The sequence below is a fragment of the Pleurodeles waltl genome, chromosome 2_2, assembly GCF_031143425.1.
Source record: "Pleurodeles waltl isolate 20211129_DDA chromosome 2_2, aPleWal1.hap1.20221129, whole genome shotgun sequence".
Lineage (NCBI taxonomy): Eukaryota > Metazoa > Chordata > Amphibia > Caudata > Salamandridae > Pleurodeles > Pleurodeles waltl.
The window spans coordinates 144,722,631-144,739,416 of record NC_090439.1 but is presented as its reverse complement, the minus strand read 5'-3'; positions in this window follow the sequence as shown (position 1 = coordinate 144,739,416).

The following is a 16,786-nucleotide window of genomic DNA, read 5'->3' as shown; positions in this document are numbered from 1 at the left end:
AAGTTGTGCACACAATGAACACATGTAATTGCAACACCAATGTGTTGAGAGCAGTGTAAGAGCAGCAGACATGCTGCAGTTACTCAAGTTGTTACTAGAGTTTCCACCGAAGTCAGGTACAATTGTTTAGAATGTCAATCACTAAGTTCAAGGGTGCGAGTTAATAATTTCTACACTACTACTTCTACTATAATGCCTTGTGCTTGCTTTGCTAAAGGATAAATAAATATACCATACCTAGTTTGAGTAAACACTGCAAATTACAATAAATGTCATGGAAATAGTTGATGACACCTTACTGTATTTAGGGACCAACAGTCACTGGGAAGTACAACTGTCCTGAATTTCTGTTCATTGGAAAGTATATTTATTTATAAATACATGCTTAAGGATAACATGTAGTCTTTCAAAGTGAAAGCATCACTGGCTGAATTGGGCTGGTTCATTGACCTATTGTTTGTGTTGTGCTAGAAGGGGGCTTCCTTCGAGTGACATTTAAACAGACCAATAGTGGGGGGATGTTTATTGAGAGCATCTACAAATGTATGTTTTTTTGTCTAATATTTGTGGATATAAAGCTGTCTTTAGACCAGACCAAAAAACACAGGATTATTTGAAGTGGCGATATGAGTTCAAAGGCACGCCCACACGTCCTTGTGCCTATTTTGAAACTGGAAAATAAGGAGCCTCTTGTAACCCATCTAATCAGCATTGTACTTTCATTTGTGTAGTGAATAACCTTCCTCACATCTGTGTTTTGTAAACTGATATTTTGTATGTGTTCTAGGCACAAGAATTATGAGTGAGGATTACTCAGCTTGTTTACAAATTTATATATACACTGTTGTTTGGGAGGATTCAATACTCTTGCAATTTGGGTTTTCACTGTGTGTCATTATCGTTTAGTATATTTAGCCCCTTTGTTCCTTAAACATAGTCATTATGGTATGATAGCCTCCTTTGGAAGAGTCTTCTGCTACAAAGTACTAAAAGCATAAAAATGTGTTAGAGGAGCCGGAAAAAAATATGATTTGATACATGTGATAGTATCATTACTTCCAGACATTGGCCATGATGGTATTTCAAGCATTGTATCTAAATGTTCTCTTACCAGAGGTTGCTTTTCATCCTTTGTTACATCTCCTTTCTGAGACCATACATATTTACTACTCTGAAAAAGCACTTCTTGAAATAAGTAGGGCTTCTTTAGAACCATGACAATTGTGTGACACATCTGTGAGAGAAACCTGGTCTTCTGTTTAATTGTCTCCTGATGATTTCAGGTATACTGACAATTTTGATGGTCAGCACTACTTTGACCAAGATTCTTGTTCTCCATTCAGCTTCAATCAGGTTTTGCTTATCTTTAGGAGAAACATACTATTGCCCATACCTTGTTTCTTTAACATTTGCTAAAACATGATTTACTACTTTGATGACATCCTTGCAGCTTGAAATAGTTCTTCTAATTCTAAAGTAGGCAGCTTTTCCTCCAAACTCCTAACCCTGAGGGTTGATTGCTCCTGGATGCACACACATAACATATTCTCCCCTGTCACTGTATGTCCTTTTCAGTTAATAAATCCTTTCCCACTCCATAGCAGACCTGAAAACCCCATAGATAATATTTCTTTGTGCCTATAAAACCATTCATCTCTATGGGTTGCTTCTGTATTATTCATGGAAGGGCTCCACTTAGATTATCTGATTTTAGTTGTGCCTTTCAGTGGTGTGCTTCTTTTGGGTTTATGTTTGGACCAATAGTGCATATTCCTTGTGCTCTTGTAAAGCCACATTTCTAGGATGCAACTGCAAGATAGCTCATTGAAGTTCATCACTCACACTTCACTAGAGCTCCAATATTTATTTTTGCATGGGCATTGTGATTAAAGCAACCTAAACAGAAACTCTGCAACAAGAGCCAAACTAGACCAGTTACCCCCCCTTTGACCATCTCTTCCTTCAAACACACTTACATTAGTGAAAGCTTTTTCACAAATAAAACATATCTGATACAGAAACAGATTCCTGATGTACTAAAGCAGGCATTAAAAGGACGCACCAATTGAAGTCAATTGGGTTCCTTGCACTTTGCTGCATTAGCATCAACATTTTTGACGCTAGTGCAGCAAAGAGGTACAATAGCATCAAAAATATTTATGATATTGGTCTAACATGTTCCATGGGTCAAGATATCTGGTGCATCAGTAGTGATGCACCAGATTCTTGTAAATCTGGGACTATGTGAGTCTGATCCTTGTGGACTTTGCAGAGGAAAGTTTTGTCATAAAAAAAAAAAAACATTTGTCTTCTAAAAAACAAGGTGGTCTTTTGCCTTGTAGTGCAAGCATATGCAAAGGTAAATAAAGAAAGATACAAAAAATCAAAAGAAAAAATATGCCAACTAAAAGTGAAGGGCACATCCTTCAATACTGTTATTCAGTCTAGTTAACATCCTAAAGTTCAGCAGTTGTCCAATGTTTGGCTTGGTAGACAGAGCCAAACATTGGATCAAAGCCAGTGGCTGAAGAGAGCTGATCGTCTGCCTAACTGTATGTATGCTGTTTTGAAGGTTTGAACTAATGTGGGAATGAAACTCTGTTTGATGAATTACTGAAGTTCTTTTACATAAAACACACTTTCTCTAAGCAAGATTATGAATTAATTTTGAGAAAACACCCATCTGAAAATACGGATGTAAGACAGCTAAACAACCTTTTGGTCAGATCAAAACATACAGAGAAAGATAGAGCACAGAGAGCAGGAGCACTGGGTGTTCTTGGCTCACATGCATAAAATATAAAGCATTGGTCAGGAACATCACAATCTTCCCTATAAAAACATAGAAAAAGTGCAGTTCTGCAAATATGGAACTTCAGGGCCAGTGCAAGCTTTATTCAAAGACATAAAACATGTATGGCACTACCGGGCATGCCCAACTTTATTTCTAAGACTTAGAACAAGTATGGTACTGCAGGGCAGGCCAGTGCAAGCTTCTTACAAATACTTAGTACAGGTGTGGTATTGTACAGCCACTGCAAGCTTCCTTCCAAGACATGGAACAAGTGTTTCACCAGTGAGTCACTGAAGGGTTGAGCCAGATGCTAACTTCTGGCTCAGCTCGGGGTCATTTTAAGCCCTCTAGTTCAAAATCAGCTCAGATTTCGTGTGGCTTCTCCCAAGGACCCATGTTCAAGCCTCATTGACCAAGAATGAAAGGCAAACCATTAAATATGATGTCAGGAACGAGAAAGGGATACTAATCTAATGGCAGAATTAAACAATGTGAACCCGCCACACCTCGGATCAATCCCGGCTCGAGCATGACCAAATTACATGATCCAAGGCAATTATTTTGTTTTATCCAGCAATATATGAGGATGAGTGCTGTACACAAATCTCCCTTGTGTTTGAATTAATGGCCCATAATGTTGCTCTATGTGAAATTAGAATATTGGCCACCAGTATGGTGCACACGACAACTGACTCATCTGTTAGTCTTAGCTCACTTCTGGCATTGTCATCAGAGTGGGTTGTGGTTCCATAAATGTTTCTAGGTTTATGTGTAGAAACTCTTACTTTTAATAAACATCTCCATGCATGGATGTACTACAGATGCTTTTCATGCCAGATGTTCTGAGTGCTCAGCTCATGTCTGAGCTTTTGAACCAAGAAGATCTGTTAGATCCAAGAGAGACCCTCAACTCAAATCTTGATGTTAATTTGCTGACTTGCGCATCTCTACTACAGTACTGTGTATAACAGTTACTCAAGTCCCCCCTCTCTCAGTATCTAGCTTTGGGAAACAACATCTTGTTTTCTGATATTCAAGTCAGTTTCCGCAGGTATCAGATGGAAAACTATTCCCATTTCTAGTTTTATTAAGGAAGAAGTATGCATTAGAGGCCCCAAGAATGTTTTGAAGTTACCTGTGCATTTTGCTAGCATAAAATGAAGCAAACAACATACAAAACAATAATTTTCCCAGTTCCAGCACTCTTTCCTAATTAAGTCTATGTTATTTTACTAGCTGCCACTGTTTGCCCTTCACCCATCAGGTTGAACTTAGTGATTGGTGTGAATGTCTTGTCTTCGAAAGTCTCCAAGCGGATGGTCATACATTTTTCTGTGACCTCTGCTAGTGTTCGGCAGCCAGGGATAAATGGTACACTCGGCACTTACAAAAGTAAGCATGCACAATACTCAGCCATTCAATGCATGTCCAGTGAGGCCTTCAAGGCCCCAGTACAATCATTAGTTGAATCTGATTCTTTGACTCTGACTCCTGCAGCTGAAGAGATGGAAAGGAGCTAACAGCAAGCTCTCAGTGCTGTAGGAGCTTATTTGGTCCTTGTACGCAGTGGTGCTGGAACAATTTTCAAACTCTACCATCAATTTTACATCACTGAATTTATAGCAATACTGAAACATCCAAGCATTACACAAAGAACAAGTATACAGTGAATGAGTCCTGCCCATTCAGCAGGAAAGTGGTAAGAGTGTTGTAGTATGTAGCTGGTGTTTCATTCACAAGCACAATGTCACAATGATATCACTAAAGCATGTTGCGGTAGCCACTGTTATTTTCAGACTGAACACTTTCCATTGAAATGAACATTACAATAGAACAATATAGCACACAAACCATAATGTGCAGAAATTGGGTTTCAGAGTATATTTGTCATTTGCATATCACACAATAGACTTCTTGATTTGTTTTGATCCTATTAAAATCTTTGCTTATATCACAATTTAGAAAAAGGAATAATAACTGCTTCATTTGTGTTTTCCTGTGTTTTTATTTTGAAATAATATTTGTACAGCTCATTTATAGGTCTTTAAATGTATATGTGTAGTACAAGAACACAATATCCTACAGCCTTCCCTTTTAAACCAGAAGGTTTTCACATAGCTACCTTTTACAAAATCTTTATACTTTGCAGAAAACTGGAGACAAGTAAATCTCAGTCTCAAAATTAAAGGAAATGAGCGAAGAAATAAGCTGCAACTTGTCAGAAGAATAGACTGACATCTGTTTTTGAATGCACAACAAATATGACAAGATAAAAAGACAAATTCAAGCCAACTTCAATGTCCCTTCATCTTCAGAACTCTAGCATGGTTATGTAGGTGCCTGCTCAAGGGCTCTTGTAGTTGAGACCCTCCCACCTCTGGTCCACAGTGCATGCCAGTGGTAGCACCACTGGTAGCTGTCCCTGACGTATGTATCACCATAATAAAGCAAATCTCAGGTCAGAAAGCAAGAAGAATGATATGTTTCCAGATCTGGCTGAGGGCTGTGCTTGTTTTGGGTTTTATCTGTGAGACATTGCTATATATTGATACGAGTGTTAATACCAACCCAAATGAGAGTTCATACATTTTGCTTATTGCTAATTCAGGGCCAAGAAATGCATTAGACACACAGAGAGGCTCTTCTAAAGGCCACGTAGTAGCTATGAATCTCCGGATATAGACTTGTATGAGGTTTTATAATTCTTTAGATTATACTAAGAGTGAGGAAGCTTCCAGGCTGATTTTGGAGAATTTAGGGATAACAATTTGGAGCATGATTTTTATTTTATTTTATGGTCTGTCTGATTTGGTACACACACACACAATGGATTCACTGGAAAAGAGGGTACATACCATTCGTGGCCCTGTGAGTTAAGTAAAGTGCTTTGAATGATACATGCTTAGCAATTGTGCCTGAAGAAGAGTGTGCATAGCTTGAATGATGTGATTGCAGTAGCTTCAATGTAAAGGTAGTCATGCTAATGCTTAGATTGTAATTTATTTTGATGGGTAATAATAATATACCCCAAGATATTAACCAATGGAATATTCACACCTAGGTATCACAGTATCACAGGTTGATGTTGTTCCTGTTTCTTTGGAGAACCTCACCCTATTTGTTGATCAGTGACCTTGTCATGCTGGTCGAGTCACAGGGGAGCATGGAACAGTGTTGTGGTTGGAGTGTGAGAATGAGCTGCACTAAATCATCCAAGCTCAGGAGTGCGTAAAAAGGGGCTCAATATCTGAATGTTAGGCTCTAGGCCCGATAATTCTATGCTTCACCCTCCCACTTTTGTCCATTCTCCATGGAAGCAGTGAGAATGCTTGCTCCATGGTTAGGGCCCAACACCAGACTGCTACCTGCCCCCATACTTGCTTGTCCATTACGTCACCTCTGCACCGTGAGTCTCCTGTGTAGGGCTCCTCGGGGGACTCAGGCTCCTAGTAAGTCCTGTGGGTGCCAGTGGCAAAAAGGAATAATAACTGCTTCATTTGTGTTTTCCTGTGTTTTTATTTTGAAATAATATTTGTACAGCTCATTTATAGGTCTTTAAATGTATATGTGTAGTACAAGAACACAATATCCTACAGCCTTCCCTTTTAAACCAGAAGGTTTTCACATAGCTACCTTTTACAAAATCTTTATACTTTGCAGAAAACTGGAGACAAGTAAATCTCAGTCTCAAAATTAAAGGAAATGAGCGAAGAAATAAGCTGCAACTTGTCAGAAGAATAGACTGACATCTGTTTTTGAATGCACAACAAATATGACAAGATAAAAAGACAAATTCAAGCCAACTTCAATGTCCCTTCATCTTCAGAACTCTAGCATGGTTATGTAGGTGCCTGCTCAAGGGCTCTTGTAGTTGAGACCCTCCCACCTCTGGTCCACAGTGCATGCCAGTGGTAGCACCACTGGTAGCTGTCCCTGACGTATGTATCACCATAATAAAGCAAATCTCAGGTCAGAAAGCAAGAAGAATGATATGTTTCCAGATCTGGCTGAGGGCTGTGCTTGTTTTGGGTTTTATCTGTGAGACATTGCTATATATTGATACGAGTGTTAATACCAACCCAAATGAGAGTTCATACATTTTGCTTATTACTAATTCAGGGCCAAGAAATGCATTAGACACACAGAGAGGCTCTTCTAAAGGCCACGTAGTAGCTATGAATCTCCGGATATAGACTTGTATGAGGTTTTATAATTCTTTAGATTATACTAAGAGTGAGGAAGCTTCCAGGCTGATTTTGGAGAATTTAGGGATAACAATTTGGAGCATGATTTTTATTTTATTTTATGGTCTGTCTGATTTGGTACACACACACACAATGGATTCACTGGAAAAGAGGGTACATACCATTCGTGGCCCTGTGAGTTAAGTAAAGTGCTTTGAATGATACATGCTTAGCAATTGTGCCTGAAGAAGAGTGTGCATAGCTTGAATGATGTGATTGCAGTAGCTTCAATGTAAAGGTAGTCATGCTAATGCTTAGATTGTAATTTATTTTGATGGGTAATAATAATATACCCCAAGATATTAACCAATGGAATATTCACACCTAGGTATCACAGTATCACAGGTTGATGTTGTTCCTGTTTCTTTGGAGAACCTCACCCTATTTGTTGATCAGTGACCTTGTCATGCTGGTCGAGTCACAGGGGAGCATGGAACAGTGTTGTGGTTGGAGTGTGAGAATGAGCTGCACTAAATCATCCAAGCTCAGGAGTGCGTAAAAAGGGGCTCAATATCTGAATGTTAGGCTCTAGGCCCGATAATTCTATGCTTCACCCTCCCACTTTTGTCCATTCTCCATGGAAGCAGTGAGAATGCTTGCTCCATGGTTAGGGCCCAACACCAGACTGCTACCTGCCCCCATACTTGCTTGTCCATTACGTCACCTCTGCACCGTGAGTCTCCTGTGTAGGGCTCCTCGGGGGACTCAGGCTCCTAGTAAGTCCTGTGGGTGCCAGTGGCAAAAAGGGCTTTGGAGCGTGGCAGCAGGATTGTTGGTGCTGCAGGGGTTTGAGTGCCTTAGGGCTTTGCATAGTCGACTGGCAGTTCTAGTACAAGCTTCTGGGGATAGCTGTGGTGGTGCTAGCTGAGAATCATTCCAAGAATAAATACTAACAGCAAGGTATTTCTGTCTCACGAGGTCCCCCAAAACAAGTGTTTTGGAAGTAGCAAATAAAAGAAGAGAGTTAACTGTTTGGAATCAAGTTAAAAAAATGAAAGGCAGATTCTTCTATCGTCCAATTTTGTCCTATTCCATGCCTGAGAGTCTGTGGCTGGCTTAGCCATATCCTACCCCCCCCCCCCAAAATGTCACTGTGTGCACCAGTTGCATCATTTACATTATATCACTAATTGTCTGTAAGAAGCAGTTTCTACACTTATTGGGCAGTTTCATTTGTGATATGTGGCTAGTTTTTCCCTTTATCTATCTACTTTCACCTGACATTCATGTCTAGATCAAGATGCAAGGTATAAAGCATGACATTGAGTAGGCCCACCTGTGTATGTACAGGGTGTTGGTTTGCACCAGTTTTGTAGTGAGGGAAGCCAGAAAGAGGAGGCTTTGATGTGGCTTTGATGTGGGGTGAATTTGGAGAAGAAGCAGGGTTGTGGAAGGAGGAAACTTATGAAAGCAGCTGGAGCACTCATGCTCCTGGAAGGTATGGTCACTGCCACCTCGTGTCTGGTGTGTTTGGACCCACTCTGCCATTCTGGTAGCATTATAGGTTGGGCAGCTGACCTGGTATGCCTGGAAATACTGGTAGTGGGGAGGAATCTTACTAAGGAGAGGAGGGCGAACAGCCTGCCTCCAGTGAAGGTGGCTTCAGTGAGGCTTGTAGTGGCATCCAGATTTGCAAACTTGGTCGTTTCTCTATTTGGTCTCCCTCTTCAAGTGAATAGCCCCTTCCCTGCCCTCTTAAACCAAATTAACTAATGGAAAAAATCTCCTGAAATATTGTCTTGTGTGCTCAGGTCAAGTAAAGTTCGGACAAACATAGAAGGAAAAGGAAAGTAAAAGAAATACCATGATTTGGAGTCGGCAGCCCTTTAGGTAAACTGAGAAGAATCCATCCGTGGCATAGTGAATAATGACCATGCCACCAATGACGTGGATAGTAGACCTCCTCTATTAAATTTTAGCATGAAATTTGTGGAACAACATTTATTTTCTGTAAAAGGGGTAAACAACAAACGGTTTAATTTCAGTGGACCATTTTCCAATGACTGCTAAGTGCAATACTATGAGGAATGATGAGAATCTTGGGTTGGAAGAAATGGGGAACACAGAGGCCATTTGGGGTTTAATTTCACAAAGCTTGATGAACAACAACAAGAGTGTCCTATATTATCAATGTCCCCAAGTGCATAGAGGTTACATTTAGAGGATACCTCAGTACTATCCCGTAATAGTCTTGGAGACAATAGCCGTTTTTCAAATGAACAGATGGCCTTAGGTGAGGTATTTTAATGTAGAAATCAAAAGATTCTGGATGATCATAGAATTCCATCCCTTTTAACATCTCATATAAATTCAACTACACCTTCACCTCTTTTAGATGTAGTATTGTTATCGCAAGGGACTCTCAAAGACATTCCTGAGGCACAAGTGAAGGCAAACAAAAATCAACAAATGCAATCATCTCTATTGCAACTATTTCAGGGAAACTGTTAAAAAATGAATATGTATTTATCCATGTTAATTAGACAACTAACCTAAACTGATGTGTCCCTTAGCTTCAAAAAGAACATATTAGCTGTCTGTGACCACCACCAAAATAGAATTTTTTTTATGGCTGGCTGTCAGTCACAGATCAAGAAGATGGGAAGGGATCAGTTTAGATATCATATCAGCCAATGATAGTTAGACAAAGGTTTCAAGGTAAGGGGCAGGTAAAATTATACTCCTGTTATAATCTATCTTTCGACTTTTGAAATATATAAGATCAAAAAGTCTAATAAATACCTGAAAATTAAAAAGGTGTTTGAGGTAAAGTAAAAAGGTTTAGTTTAAAGGGTAAATAGGGCACAAAGGGTGTATGGTTTAGCCCTATGGATCCCAATCTGTAGTCCGCGGAGCCTCCTAAGGGAATTCACAACTACTTAAAAAGCTAAATAATGTTACCAGCTTAGGAAAGTATGTAAATAAGGTGGCTAAATGTACAACTGAAAATGTTAAAACAGACTGTAAATGTCAAGGAAACAGGGATTGAATGCTAAAAGTTAAATTAGTATCCTAAGATTGATTTGTCGGTGCAGTAAAGTGCAGGTGCATCAAACAGGATGTATTAAGGACGATGTAGAACTTCAATTGAACTTAGAAAAGCTCCGACCTTCCTATTAGAATTACATTTTGCATATTTTTGATTTATATTTGCTTGCAAATTAAATAAAATATGTTATCATTTTGTATGTGTCTGATGAATGCTTGTTTCTGTTTCATTTATGTATTGGTTTGTGTTTCAAATCATCAACAATGTTTAGGCTTCCAGTAATGACTCAATGGGGGGACCCGGATTCCAATAATGACTCAGTATCGGTCCCTGGGTTCCAGTAATGATAAAGTGGGGTCCACAGAACTCACGACATTGGGAACCACTGGTTTAGCCAATTGCAGAAAAGAAAGTATGGTGGGTTACGGACCCTTGATTAACAAAAAGTTAGTAACAGCTCCAAAACCGGAGAGAAATGAAGGTGTCTAAGCATAAACAAAAGGAAAGTTTGGAAGTGGGTGTAGCCCCTGGTACTGTAAGGCTAGTCCAGGGGCCAAACAGACACTTGATAGAAGGAGTACCTGCAATTTGACCTTTGATATTAGCCGCAAACAAAAAAGGCAACAAAATGACTCCCACTGAATAGGCTGAAGTTTCTATCCCTGTTTAAACAAATTCCATGCTAAGTGGATATCAGTTTATTTGAAAGCAGTAGGTTTTATGACCAAAGAAGAGGATGAGGGAGTGATGAAAGCTGAGTTTTTTTCCATGTGTTAATTCTAATTGTATATGTAAAGCAGCAGAGGAATTAAATTTTGGGCCTCATTTACGAGGAAATGGCGAGCGCGGCGCTGTGCCAAAATTGGCAGAGCCACACTGCGTCACTTCAGAAATGCAGGGATGCATCATATTTACAAAAATACGGCATAGCTCTGTGTTTCCCTTAGTGCTGGTGCTAAATTTAGCTGCCTAACACCAACAGAGGCACCCTTGCACAGTGCAAGAAATTATTGTTTATGAGCAGGCAGATTTCCCTTCCTGCAAATAAATAATCAATAGTGGCAATTTGCAGCATACATAGAACTAGCAAAACATAATTATTGAATAATTGCTTATGTGCAGGAAGAGATACCTTCCCGCACATAAACAATCATTCATGGCGTATTTCTCCTAAATCTGGGGCAGTGTCAAAATGCAATGGGTGTTGCAGTGGAATGCTCACAGCAACACCCATTTACGCTCCTTCCAAGTTAAGTGATGTGTGTGAAGGGGCCCTATAAACAAGGTGGCATCAAGCCACAAAAAGTGGCTTAACGACACCTTGTAAATATAGCACAACACATTGCGTCACTAGAGCCTCGCTAAAACTGCCACTTTGGTGATGCAAGGGCTTTTTAAATGAGGCCCTTTGTGCTTAAAAATAAACTAGTGCACTGGAATTCATTCACCAAGTTACCAGGGATCAGAATTCCTACTGCAGGAAAGAGGGATAGAGGAAAATCACATTTGTTTACAACAACAATTGAAAGCAAAAGATGGCAGTTATAGATGTGAAATCAGGGTAAATTTGTGCTACGACCCAACACACATAGAGAGAATATGCATATTATTCTAACAAATCATATTTACCAAAATGTGTGAGTTCGTAGCTGGCTTCAGTCAATATTATTCTTTTTTGAATGCGTATGGTCGAGTTGATGAGATTGACTATTCTTGTAACCTAAAATATTGCAATTTAATTACAGATGGTTATTTACAGTGTGTAAAGGTTTGCAAGTTTCCTTTTTTGTTGAATGAATTCCTTATTATTCTACAGCAGCCGTCTTGGTTGCAAGATAATCCAAATATGGGAGGTTTTGTTCCCTTCTCTCAACCAGGGAATGTTTGAGAAGAAAGGAGGCACTATGGGGGTCCTCTTACTCTCATTTACACAAGGATAATATTGTCACATGAGTTATTGTCCTAATGAAACTACTGGATTTGCGTGGCAGAATCACCTGTACTGCGGGGGACTGAGTCTGATCCCGCACCATGTGACATCTGTCGGCCTAATCTGGGTTTGGTCCAGCTAACTAGCAGTGCCTCATCCACACCTAAGAGTGGGGGTGACTGAGGCAACTGGGCGTATGACATAAATGACTCCTCAGTGGAATTGTGGTCACTCAGATCTCATCCGTTTCTCTCAGTTACATTAGTCTCACATATGCAAGGACAATCAGAGGCAGAGTATGGTTCAATAGGGTTTTATTGAAGTAACTGCATCTTAGATAATAAGGCATATATTGCAATAACTATGACGATGAAGCACAATAAGATTAAAAGTGTGACAAGGAGAGTAAAACACAAGAATAACACTAACATATTGTCATTAGAGTTTGTAGAGATAGTTCCCAGCTAGACTATGTTAGAGCACAGCATGTTAAGCTCTAATTCTGCCCTTCAGGTTCCCCCCTGAGAAGACATCATCCCTCATACCTGAGAAAGAAGCCTGTAGTCTACATAAGCAGCTGCAGCAAAGCAATCAGCAATCAATACAGTTGTGGTCATCTGGCAGGAATCTCCCTCTAACGTACATGGGTAAAACTAGTGTTTTTATAATAAAACAACTGATGTTCCAAGAAAGGATCCCCACGTAAGAGTGTGCATGTTTCCATGAACATTGGAGACAAAGGCCCTCATTCTGACCTTGGCGGGCGGCGGCGGTAATTCTGACATTCCCGCTGGGCTGGCGGGCGGCCGCCTTCAGGCCGCCCGCCAGCCCAGCGGGAAAGAGGCTTCCACGGCCTTGGAGGATTCTATGGGGCGGCGGTACACTGGCGGGAGACCGCCAGTGTTGCCGGTCCGACCGCGGCTTTACCGCCGCGGTCGGAATCCCCATTGGAGCACCGCCGGCCTGTCGGCGGTGCTCCCGCGGTCCTCCGCCCTGGCGGTCTTTGACCGCCAGGGTCAGAATGACCGCCAAAGTGTCCCACTTTTGCTGGCAACCTATCTTACTGCAGCCTTGAGAAAAGAACAGAGTGAAAGAAATGTCTTGTTTAAGAATGCAGTGCTGACCTAGACGAAGAACAGCTAGATAGAGAAAATAAAACAAGACAACAAATGTGCCTACTGTTAAAATAATATAACAAAACTAAAATAAAACATGTCTAGGATAAAGTGCACAGTGGCAGGTCTAGTTTGCTAAAATAACGTGTATAAAACTATAGCCAAAATTTCTACCCAACACCCTTCCCTTGCCGGTTTAACGTGGCTCAAAGCCTAATTATACTGTATATGTAGAAGCTACTAAAATTCATCCTAAGGTATATATATGTGAATGTCAATAATGACAAGTTAAAAGACACTTGAGCACATATTAAAAGGACAATTTAAAATGTTAATTGTGGCATCATGAAAAGCCGAATTTCAAAAGTCAGAGTCATTTTTAAAGTCGACAATTGAATCAGGGATAATTGGTGCTCCAAAGTACAGCATTGTGTGTTCATGACACAGCTGCGCTGTTGGAAGAGCGTTCAGTCCTCCTTGTTGTAACAGGACAGCCATTGCGCATAAAAAGTATAAATACCATGATGCCACCTACTATAGCCAAAGTTATTGGAAATACCCCAAAAATACTGAAAAATATTGAGTGAATGGCTGAAGGTATTAAGCCAAACATAGAGGAGAAGGTGTGAATGAAACCAGAACCAAAAGCTTCAAAGAAATTTGCGATTCCAGTAGTACTGGACACATTAAATATCCATCCCACTAGCTCACCAAAGTGTCTTGGAAAGTTAGTACTTAAAAGGGACTGTATCTCTGCGGATGACCTCGCAACCTCAACTGCATAGCTCTTTCGTGCAGATGTAAGCACCGCATGTTTTTAAAACAATAAAGCCTTGAGTCTGCTCAACTTGTCAAAGTTCACATTTGAAGTAGCGATATGGGGCCAAATCTCAGCTACTTCCCTCTGTCGTGTAGGAGGAAAACATACATTCCCAAGGCATTTAACAGTTTTGGAGACCGAATTGATACAAACTATTCCGGCTTGCATCCCACAACAGCTCTCACCATTAAGGAGCACATAGCTACCATTCTAGAGCACCTGGAACGCAGGTCTAATTAAAGGGACTGAGACTCCCTTCAGATAACAAGTCAAGTTCACTCGCAAAACATTGCACGCCTGTGCAAGGACAGCTGTTGACAAACCACTGAATGGCTGACAGTAGTCTCGCATTCACTACCGCTAAGAAAGACCTCTTTCATGCCACTGATACATTTGTATGAGAAGGGTAGCTTCCACACCTTATGTATGTAACTATCTCCTAACTTTTCATATCTGCCACTAGAAAGTTATTTAAGCAGGATGCAAATTGAAGTGTTGAAATAGGCAGATTGACGACTCAATTTATTAACCACTCAGCAGGTGGTTTTTCAGTCACAGCAAAAGCCAACTTTTCTAATTTCTCAATATTTAACATGACATAAGTTGCTTCTTCTTAGCCATTAGTTGTTGTTGTTGCATTTAATTAAATGTAGCAAATATGTCCCTCACACTAATGTGTTGCCAGGGAACGTGACCTGCCTTCAGTGTTTGTAGTATCCCACCTAACTGTAAAATTGGATCTTAGTTGACTCTGTCCAAGGTGTAAAGAGGACATGTCACTCTGTACTATGTCTATTACAGAGGAAACAATGTTGTTTAAGGTGTATATTCAATCGGACACAGTATTAATCCCATTATCTACAACAGCTAATGCCTTCCGTAAATTTTCCTGATCTATTTGCTTTGACCGGGCAGCAGCTTCTTTTTGAGAAAGTTCCAAATTAATTATAGACTGCATATAAGAAGTGCTTTCTATGTTGTTTTCTGAGGCCTAACAGGAAATTCTGTAAGTCAGTATTAATTGACAGGAGACTGAAGTGTTCTTTAACAGCATCTAGTGAGGAGCTCTTCAACCATTGCTGGCATAGTTTCCCTACACTCTATGATGTCACCATACCCGTGTGTTCAGATGACACATAGTGAGGGTCAGGCGTACTTGTTCTAAAACCCCTGTGGAGTTTATAAAATGTTTCTGACACCCATTGGTATCTTTTGGCTACAATAACCATCCACCAGGACGTGAAAGTGAAGCATTAAACATGTCGTTTTGTACCCATTCATCAAGCTGCTCGTATTTAGCATTGAGAAACTTTTGCCATTTGTAAAATTTTGCAGGGGAAGGAATACTGGGCACATTCACATCTTTACTTTTTGCAAAGCCTAAACAACCTGTCTGTTGTACGGTTTCATTAAAAAATATCATTTGAACAGGTATCAGGCATGCTCTAAACAAAGCTTCCTTTCCCCTTATTTGCCAATTTTTTGTTCCCCACACACTTCTTAAGTCATTCGACTTCAACCAATATTCAAAGCCTTCTATAGCCAATCGGAAAACAAATGAATCCAAATAAATGAATTTTGTATCTGTCAATAATATATGTACATTTTCCATAAATGGCAATTTAAATAATATGACTCAGCATTTTTAACATTGTGCCCACAAAAATATGTAAATTTCCCAGAATATAGTATAGAACGTCCTTGTGTAGGAGTTGGACAATGTTCCCTTTGGGTATAATTAAAGATAATTTTTGGGGTACTTGCTCTGTGAATGAAATGGTGTCCATAATAATTGTAGCAGAACATGTCACCATAATTTTCTTTGGATTGATCACTTTCAACTACAGTAAAATAGTGCAACTCAGTCATCATGGAATCAACTTTGTTCACATCCCAGTCATCAGAAACAACTCTGGGTATTATTATATAATTCATAGAAAGTTTAAACACATATGGTATTTGAATGACCTCTGTCGGGCCATATGTATCAAATGTGACTTTATCTTAAACAACCTCATCAGGAATTGGTATAGCAGAAATGTTCACGAAAGAAAAGTCTCTGCGGACCTTGTGAGAAAAAAAGCGGGTTTTAGGACCTCATCCACCAGTTCAACTGTTGATCGTTCAGGAAGGTAATGTCCATGTGTTAGTAGAAAGAAAATAATTACATAGCCAATCCAAAAGAGGAAAGCTAATATAGTCAAGAAAAGCCACAGATAGTTCCATGGGAGAGCAAAGTAATTTGTTTTGAGCCAAAGTATCAACTCACGTGTTTTTGACGGATCAGATGTGGAAGAAGCGGATGAGTCCGAGAAAGTATCATTAATATCAGCAAAGTATCCAGAAGCAGTCCGTGCGAAACTGGAGCCGTATTTTCAAGAGGAGAACCATCAGAGGTCTCGTGCGGTGGTTTGCAATAATCAATGCCATCCGTCTGTGCAGATTTTGAGAATGATCAGTCAACATTTTCTGTGTTGCTTGTTGTAAAAGATGCTAGTGGAACTAATGAAAGATCATTTTCCACCCTCCCCAAGCTCTAAGAGGTGTCAGAGTTGCTGCTCAAAACTTGTAGAGGGGCATCTTGACCAGTAGTGAGAGGGATTAGGGTACTACTTTTTTTTCCTCTTAGACTGTTGTGCAGGATCGTCCACATGGTGTAACTTGACATTGTCGATAGAGACAAAGCACTTTTCATTAGAGCCAGGCAGCGGTGGTAGAATAACAGTTCTGGTACCATGTATTCCCAAGACTGGAACCGGTGCACGATAGGAAGGACCCAACTCCTTTTACACAGCAACTTTTTCATGTACTAGATCCCCAACCTTTGGAATCCAGCCGGTAGATGTTATTGGTACATCCTTAATTCCGAATGAGGAAGCACTGGCAGAAGCGTT